The following is a 9479-nucleotide window of genomic DNA, read 5'->3' as shown; positions in this document are numbered from 1 at the left end:
GGGAGTCAAAGATTTGGGAGGGGGCAGTCAGGACAGCCACAATCAATTATATGTAGATCTTTGTGGTGGAGCTGACTCCAGGACCAAATAGTCTACTCCTGTTAATATCATAGACTCCCTACAGTGCAGGAGGCCATTCGGCTCATTGAGTGTGCACCGAACAATCCCACCCAGACCCTATTCCCCCTAACCCCATATATTTATCCTGCTAATCCCCCTGACACAAAGGGGCAATTTAGCACGGCCAATCCACCTGACTCCCACATCTTTCAGACTGTGGGAGGAAATCGGGGGAGACACACTCAGACACAGGGCGAATGTGCAAGCTCCACATAGATATATATGCAAAAGATACTGCTTATGTTAGGTTCACTGTGGAAAGGGATAGAGAGGAAATAATCAGGGCAATAGTGAAAGGGCAAATTGCTTCTCGGCCTTTTGGCTAAGATCAAGTGTAGTATTAACGTGCTGTGCTTGGTTGAAGTCATTAGGTTACATTCCAGCTTCATTTGAACCAATTTTTAAAAGCAGCATCTGGGCCTTTTTGCTAAGATGCAAATGAGATCAAGCCTTTGAGAAGGTGCTATGCCTACTCCAATCAGCTTGGATCATGTAGATCAAGCCCAAGGTGGGAGGTGAAAGCCCTGTCTTGTCAGCTTGAATCCGGAACGTCTCAAGTTGTTGAGACTCTGAATTGGACTTTGATTGGATTGAACTGGAATAAAAACAAAAAAAAAGCTGCTTGGCAGGGGGAGGAGCGATTCGACATATTAATATAACGTCTCCTATACTTCCCTAGCTCAACGCTTCATCATCCTCTGCATCCCTTGCAGCGACTTGTTCAACGCTGCTCGGTTTCGGCAAATTCTGGGTTTGTGGTGATCCTGGGGCTAAGTAAGTATCACCAACACTGTGTGAGCTGGAGGCTGTTTCAAAGACTGCACCAGCATTTAGCTCGGTGCAGCCTGCTTGAATCAAAGGCTTCAATGACACTTAATGAAATATTGTGTCTGCAATGTTTGCAATTTATAGACATGTAGGTTTGTATTGGTTTAATTGAGATTTTTATGAATAAAGTATATTTTTGAAAATAAAATCTGTTCTTATCAGTGTCCTCGACTGAGTGTTGCAGACTGGCGCATTCCAAGGTCCAGGACTACGTGCTGAGGGGCGCGCTGAAGCTTGGGGCAACCGTTGCAAAGGCACAATGGGGAAAGGCCACACTGTAAGGCCTCTTAACGGAGGCAGACTGAGGGCCCAGGAACTGCAGAGTATCCTCGGCCTGCGTAACTGTGTGTCAATCTGGCAAATAACGGCTCACAGTAAAATTTGAGGCGTGTAAACAGTTATTAAGTTTTGAAATGTAATAGCTGTAATTTGTATTGGACTGTAAAAATAAGAACATAAGAAATAGGAGCAGGAGTAGGCCATCTAGCCCTTCGAGCCTGCCCCGCCATTCAATAAGATCATGGCTGATCTGTCGTGGCTCAGTTCCACTTTCCCGCCCTCTCCCCATAACCCTTAATCCCCTCTCTTATCAAGAACCCATCAACCCGCTTCTTAAAAATATTTAGCGAGGCAGCCTCCACCACTTCAACGGGCAGAGAATTCCAGAGATTCACCACCCTTTGAGTGAAGAAGTTCCTCCTCAACTCCGTTCTAAAACGCCTCCCCTTTATCTTGAGGCTGTGCCCCCTAGTCCTACTGTCTTTTTTGAGCGGGAAGAGTCTCTCCACCTCTATCCTATCCATCCCATTCATCATCTTATACGTCTCAATGAGATCTCCCCTCATTCTTCTAAACTCTAACGAGTACAAGCCTAGTTTATTCAGCCTCTCCTCATAGCTCAACCCCCTCAACTCCGGTATCAGCCTAGTAAACCTCCTCTGCACTCCCTCCAAGGCCAAAATATCCTTGCGCAGGTGCGGCGCCCAAAACTGCACACAGTACTCCAGCTGCGGCCTCACCAATGCCCTATACAGCTGCAGCAAGACCTCCCTACTTTTATATTCAATCCCCCTCGCTATAAAGGCCAGCATCCCATTCGCCTTCCTGACCACCTGCTGCACCTGCAAGCTGGGTTTTTGCGACTCATGCACAAGGACCCCGAGGTCCCTCTGCACCGTCGCCTGCTGCAGTTTTTCGCCCCGTAAGTAATAGTCCTTCCTACCATTCTTCCTACCAAAGTGGACCACCTCACACTTGCCAACATTAAATTCCATTTGCCATTTCCTGGCCCATTCGCCCAGCCTATCTAGATCCTTCTGCAGACTCTCCACACCCTCCGCACAATTTGCCATTCCCCCAATCTTGGTGTCATCAGCAAATTTCGACACCCTACACTCGGTTCCCTCCTCCAGATCATCTATATAAATGGTAAAAAGCTGAGGCCCCAGCACCGACCCCTGGGGCACCCCACTAGTCACCAACCGCCAATCCAAATAGCACCCATTGACCCCCACTCTCTGTCTCCTATTTGACAACCAATCCTCTATCCACGCTAACACCCTACCCCCAACTCCATGTCCCCTGACCTTCTGCAATAACCTCTTGTGAGGTACCTTGTCAAACGCCTTCTGAAAATCCAGAAAGACCACATCCACCGGCTCTCCTCTATCCACTGCCCTAGACACATCCTCATAGAACTCCAGTAAATTTGTCAGACACGACTTCCCTTTAATGAAAATGTTTTCATTCTGCACTGTTTGCAACGTATAGACATGTAGGTTTGCAATAGATTAATTGAGATTTTTATGAAGAAAGTACATTTTTGAAATAAAAAATATTAATGAAATATTCTGACATTCTACCTTCCCGAAGCATACTCTAGTATACTTCCAGGAGGTCCGGGCCCCATCAAGTTCCACAACGCCGAGTAAAACTCAGCTGGTAAACCGTCACTTCCGGGAGTTTTACCCTTCTGAAAGGACTCGACGGCCTTTGTCAGCTCGTCCAGAGATACCGGTCTGTCCAGGCTGTCCCGCTCGCCGTCGTCTAAGACCTGCGTGATAGACGACAGGAAAGACTGGGATGCCGTGCTGTCTGTTGGCTTCAGGTCATACAGTCCGGCAGAGAAGGATTTGCAGGTCCTCAGAATGTCAGACTGCGATGACCTTACTGAGCCGTTCTCTTCCTTCAGGCTGTTGATCACAGAGGTTTCTCTGTGTACCTTCTGGAAGAAGAAACGCGAGCACTTTTCGTCCTGCTCCACGGGGCGGACCCTGACCAGAAGATGACTTTGGCGGCCTCTGAGGCAAAGAGCGAGGCTTGCTGGCTCTTCACCTCCCAGAGATCCTCCCTGACATCGACCCCCATCGACTGCAGTTGGAGCAGCTCCTGCATGCTTTTCAGGAGTCAGGACATGTCCCCCCGTCTCTCCTTGGCCTTCTGAACCCCTTTGCGAATGAAGAACCTTTTGATGTTGCCTTTGATGGCTTCCCACCAGAGCGATGGAGACTCAAAGAAGGGTTTGACGGTCCTTCAACCGTGGTAAACCCTCTTGAGTTCCTCGAGGTTCTCTGGGGTCAACAGTTCTACATTCAGCTTCCAGGACCCCCTGCCCACTTTCTGGTTTCCCTCCAGCTGACAGTCGGCCAGCAGGAGGCAGTGGTCAGAAAAGAACACCGGCTTGACGTCGGTGGGCCTGACTGTGAGCGTGTGGGATACAAACATGAAGTCGATCCTGGAGTGGACAGACCCGTCGGGCCGTGACCACATGTACCTCCGCTGCCCTCCATCTGCTGGGTTGCTGAAGACGTCGAGCAGCTTGGGATCTTTGACTGTTTCCAGCAGGGCTCTGGACGTGGGCCTGACAGTATGCTTCTGGAAGGCAGAGTGTCAGAATCCATGAGGAAAGGCATCATTACCCTCATCTACAAGCAGAAGGGGGAAAGGGAAGAAATTAGAAATTGGCGACCCATCTCACTATTGAACATGGATTATAAAATTCTGGCCAAAGTCATCGCCAACCCGGTCAAATCTGCTCTGGGGTCAGTGATCCATCCTGATCAAACCTGTGCTGTAAGCGGCAAGAAGATCTCTGACAGCCTCGCGCTACTGAGGGATACGATCGCCTACGTGCAGGACAGGCAGGTGGATATGTGTCTCATCAGCCTAGACCAGGAGAAGGTGTTTGACAGAATATCGCACAGCTACATGATGGATGTGCTCTCCAAAATGGGCTTTGGGGAGGGAATCTGCAATTGGATCCGACTGCTCTACACAGACATCAGTAGTGCAGTTTCAGTCAATGGGTGGGAATCAGATAGTTTTCAAATCAGGTCTGGAGTCAGTCAGGGCTGCTCTCTCTCCTCCGTCCTTTTTGTGTGTTGCATTGAACCCTTTGCCGAGGCCCTCAGAAGCGATCCAGGTATCAAAGGGGCGACAATGCCAGGCAGTGGAGGCATGCAGGTCAAAGCCTCCCTGTACATGGATGACGTGGCTGTCTTCTGCTTGGACCCCTCATTTGTCTTCAGGCTCCTCCAGGTCTGCGAGCAGTTCGAGCTGGCCTCAGGAGCCAAAGTCAACCAGGGCAATAGCGAGGACATGTTTTTTGGGAACTGGGTTGACAAATCCTTTGTCCCCTTCGCTGTCAGGGCAGACTACCTGAAGGTGCTGGGGATATAGTTTGGAGTGACAGGGGCATGTGCCAAAAACTGGGACGAGTGCATTGCGAACGCCAGGCAGAAACTGGGCTTGTGGGAGCAACGGTCCCTCTCCATCACAGGAAAAGACCTGGTGATTCGGTGCGAGGTGCTGTCCATGTTGTTGTACGTGGCGCAGATGTGGCCCATCACCAAATCCTGTGCTGCAGCAGTGACCCAGGCTATCTTCAAGTTTATCTGGAGATCAAAGATGGATCGCGACCGGAGAGAGGCGATGCACTAATCTTCAGAGAACGGAGGGAAAAACGTTCCCAACGCCACCCTCATCCTGATGGCCACCTTTGTGTGCGGCTGCATCAAGCTGTGCGTAGATCCTCAGTGCACAAACAGCAAGTGCCACTACTTTTTGAGGTTCTACCTGTCCCAAGTGTTGTGGAGGATGGGTCTGGCCACACTGCCGCGGAATGCTCCAAGTAGTTGTACTGTACCGCAGCACTTGTCCTTTGTGGAGAAATTTTTCCGCAAACACACCTTTGGCTACATGGCGATTAAGCAGTGGTCAGCACATAACGTCCCGCAAACCCTGAGAGAAAAGGAGTTGGCGGATCCTGTCACATGGTTCCCTGAGCAGACTGTCAGTGTCATCTGGCAGAATGCCTTGTTACCAGAACTCACAATCAAGCACCAAGACCTGACTTGGCTGGTGGTGAGAAGGACACTCCCTGTCAGATCCTTTATGAATGCTCGAGGTCTCACCACCGCACGCTGCTCTCGAAGCGGCTGTGGGGCTGAAGAGATGGTCGCACACCTCCTTGTGGAATGTGCCTTTGCAAAGAAGGTCTGGAGTGGGATGCAGTGGTATTTGACGAGGTTCATCCTGAGCAGCTCAGTGACGCAGGACTTTGTGCTCTACGGGCTGTTTCCGAGGATGCACACCGAGACAAATTTCAACTGCTGCTGGAAGGTCATCAACTCGGTGAAGGACGCACTTTGGTCCACCTGAAACTTGCTGATCTCGACTGTGTTGCAGACTGGCACATTCCAAGGTCCAGGACTACGTGCTGAGGGACGCGCTGAAGCTTGGGACAGCCGCCGCAAAGGCACAATGGGGAAAGGCCACACTGTAAGGCCTTTTAACGGAGGCAGATCGAGGGCCCGGGAACTGCAGAATACCCTCGACCTGCGTAACTGTGTGTCAATCTGAGAAATAACAGCACACAGTACATTTTGAGGCACGTATATAGTTTTAAGTTTTGAAATGTAATGACTGTAATTTGTATAGGACTGCAAAAATGTTTTTATTCTGCACTGTTTGCAATTTATAGACATGTAGGTTTGTATTGGTTTAATTGAGATTTTTATGAATAAAGTATATTTTTGAAATAAAAAAAAGCAATTTGAGATTCTGGCCCTCAAAGACTCTTTTCTTCAGTTGGCTGAAGGTTGAGCTGGCACATTTCAGGTGATACTGAATTTTGTCTGCTATGTCTGTCTTTGTCAAGCAGAGGTTCCAAGCTGTAGAAAATGGTATGTCTCAATGGGTGGGGCGGCACGGTCGCACAGTGGTTAGCACTGCTGCTTCACAGCTCCAGGGACCTGAGTTCAAATCTCGGCTTGGGTCACTGTCTGTGTGGAGTTTGCACATTCTCCTCATATCTGCATGGGTTTCCTCCGGGTGCTCCGGTTTCCATCCACAGTCCAAAGATGTGCGGGTTAGGTTGATTGTCTATGCTAAAATTGCACTTAGTGTCCTGAGATACATAAATTAAAGGGATTAGTGGGTAAATATGTAGGAATATGGGGGTAGGGCCTGGGTGGGATAGTGGTTGGTGCAGACTTGATGGGCCAAATGGCCTCTTTCTGAACTGTAGGGTTCTATGGATTCTTCTATGAATAAAGAAGGGCAGCTCTTACCTGGTGTAAGCTGATTGGATGAGGATTTTAGGTTTCCAGATGTTAAGCGAAAAAAAAACATTTTCTCATATGTTCCACAGAAGGCGTCCACAATGACCTGGAGCTCAATTTCTGAATGGCCACGCATACAAACTTCATCTGCGTACTGGAGTTGTATGACTGAGGCTGGAGTGATTTTGAATTTGAATTCAATGTGGCGCAAGTTGAACTGTCTGTACTGTAGATTATCTCAATACTTGTGCCTAATTTTCAGCGAGTAAAATGGAGAAGTGTGTTGGGATGATGACACTGCCTTGTTTGACCCCAACCTTCATTGAGACACAGGGGAAGATCTTCAGGTTGTTCACACCAGTAGGACTTCCTGGTCGCAATAATGCACCCTTACTGCAGGTTTCTTGGTAGCACAGGGTGGATTCAATAGGGGATCCCATTGACAGTGTTGGGATCAGAGTATCTCACCGCTGGTCAATGGTGCGTCGCCTCCTACCACCAAGAATTATGCCGTAAAAGTCTACAGGATCTCGCCTGGGGTATGTGATGGTTGTGTTGCTGAGGGTAAGGTCACATCAGTCATTGTGGAGTAGGCAGAAGATGAGGACAAATTTTTGAAGTCAGCCAAATTTGTTGGAAATCCGCCATAAGCCTTCACTGTTGACAGAATCAATTACTTTGTGAGGTTGGGAAAGGTCATGTATCCATGACTCTCCCCACATTATTTCCTCACTATCCTGGACTCTTGCTACATAATGAAACATGCACATGAGCAAAATAATATGGACAAGCCAATAGTTTATCTCCAACTCTTCCAAATTAGAGTTTTGCACAATTAAATTGCATCTTTTAAGTTAGCCAGATCTATTCAAGAAGATCCACTTCAAATAAAAGACAAATTTTAAAATGAGGTGAAAGAGGTCATGTGGGATATAAGAACAAAGAACAAAAGACTGTACAATGCAGGAACAGACTCTATGGCCCTCCAAGCCTGTATTGATCGTGTTGTTCTACCTAAACTGCTTGTATCCCTCTTTTCCCCGTCTGTTCATGTGTCTATCCATATAAGTTTAAATGTTCTTCACGCACCTGCCTCAACCACTTCACTTGGCAGTGCATTCCAGGAGACAACCACCCTCTGTAAAAAATTTCCCCTGGATATCTCCACTGAACCTCCCCCTCCTCTTACTTGAACTGGGCCCCCTTATAATTGTCATTTCTGCCCTGGGAAAAAGCTTCCAACTGATAACCCTATCTATATCTGTCATAATTTTACGCACAATCAGGTCGCCTCTCAGCCTCTGTTCTTCCAGAGAGAACAATCCAGTTTACTCAATCTCTCCTCATGATGCATCTCCACATCATGACTACTATCGACACTGCAAACTGTTGGCTCCAAGTGGAGAGGATCTCCAAGAAGATCACGCATATTGACACAGATACCCTCCATACCAGGCAACATCGTGGTAAACCTTTTCTGCACTCCCTCCAAAGCCTCCACATCCTTCTGGTAGTGTGGTGATCAGAATTGGACACAGTATTCCAAAAGCAGCCTAACCAAGTTTTTATATAACTGTAACATAATTTGTCAACTTTTTGGCCAATGAAGGCAAGCATGCCATATACTTTCTTCACCACCTTTTACACCTGTGCTGCCACTTTTAAGGATTTGTGTACCTACGTGCCCAGATCTCTCTGTGTGTCTATGCTCCTGATGGTTCTGCCATTTATTTTGTAGCTCGCACCTGAATTGGATCTACCAAAATGCATTTGTCCAGATTAAATTCCATCTGCCATTTCTCTGCCCAATTTTCCAGCTCATCTATATCCTGTTACATTCTCTGACAATCTTCATCACTATCTGCAACTCCACCAATCTTAGTATCATCATCAAACTTGCTAAATCAGAGCAGCTCTGTTTTCTTTCAAGACCTTTACAAACAGCACTGATCACTGTGGAACACCACTAGTTACAGATTTCCATTCACCCTACCACCGCTATCCTCTTTCTTCTATGGCCAAGCCAATTTTGTATCCATCTATCTAGTTAATCCCTGATCCCATGTGATTTAATCTTTTGCACCAGTCTTCCATGAGGGACCTTGGAAATGCTTTACTAAAGTCCATGCAGACATCCACAGCCCTTTCTCCATCAATCATTTTTGTCACCTCCTCAAAAAAAGCAACTAAGTTAGTGAGACGTGACCTCCCATGCTGTCTGTCACTAACAAGACTGTTCAGTTCTAAATGTGTATAGATCCTATCTCTGAGAATCTTTTCCAACAATTTCACTATCACTGACATCAAGCTCACTAAGGTGAAGACATTACCCAAAGCTCCAGATAAAACGGACCATTTTATGATTGACAAACAGGAATGAACCAGTCCAAAGAAGAGGAGTATGGAAAGAAGAAGCCAAGATGGCCAACTGTGCACATGCAAAGATAAATGAAATGTAAAGTGAAATGTTTCTATAATGCATGAATATTCCACCCCATATTGAATATTACTTTACATAAGTACTTTTGTGTTAATAATCGTATCTGCTAACCATGAACAGATATGTGATAATAATGTAATCTCACAAGGACTGATCCACCCTGACACCTGTGCCTTTAAATGTGCAACTTTTAGTATCTTTATATATGATTACTTTATCCTCTATATGATTACATTATCTTTTATGTGATTACCTTTTGATATTAGTCAAACAAGTTTACAGTTATTGACATGTATAAGCATGCTTATACAACCTAAGATTTGGCAACTTTTCCAAAATGATTAAAACAGCATTCTGACGCTAATATACATATAATTATTAACAGAGCAGTAATGCAGGCATATGAAAAAGCTAGCCAAATCACAGTGATATGGGATTACCTTTTCATTATGAGAACTGTAGCCCATGCACAGACCAGGAATGAAACTCAGCAGCTCAAACTTGCTGAGTAACTTTTGAAAGGGGAACAA

General features: G+C 46.6%; 1 non-coding gene across 1 annotated transcript; it reads left to right on the top strand.

Moving 5' to 3' along the window:
• Window positions 1-422: 422 nt before the first annotated feature.
• Window positions 423-621, top strand: LOC145348800 (U2 spliceosomal RNA). The gene has a single exon (XR_013888019.1). It is a non-coding gene; the product is annotated as a U2 spliceosomal RNA (small nuclear RNA).
• The last annotated feature ends 8858 nt before the right edge of the window (window positions 622-9479 follow it).

The sequence above is a fragment of the Carcharhinus amblyrhynchos genome, chromosome 9, assembly GCF_965287045.1.
Source record: "Carcharhinus amblyrhynchos chromosome 9, sCarAmb.v2.hapA, whole genome shotgun sequence".
In the NCBI taxonomy this organism is placed as follows: Eukaryota; Metazoa; Chordata; class Chondrichthyes; order Carcharhiniformes; family Carcharhinidae; genus Carcharhinus; species Carcharhinus amblyrhynchos.
This window is presented reverse-complemented; position numbering and strand designations above follow the sequence as displayed.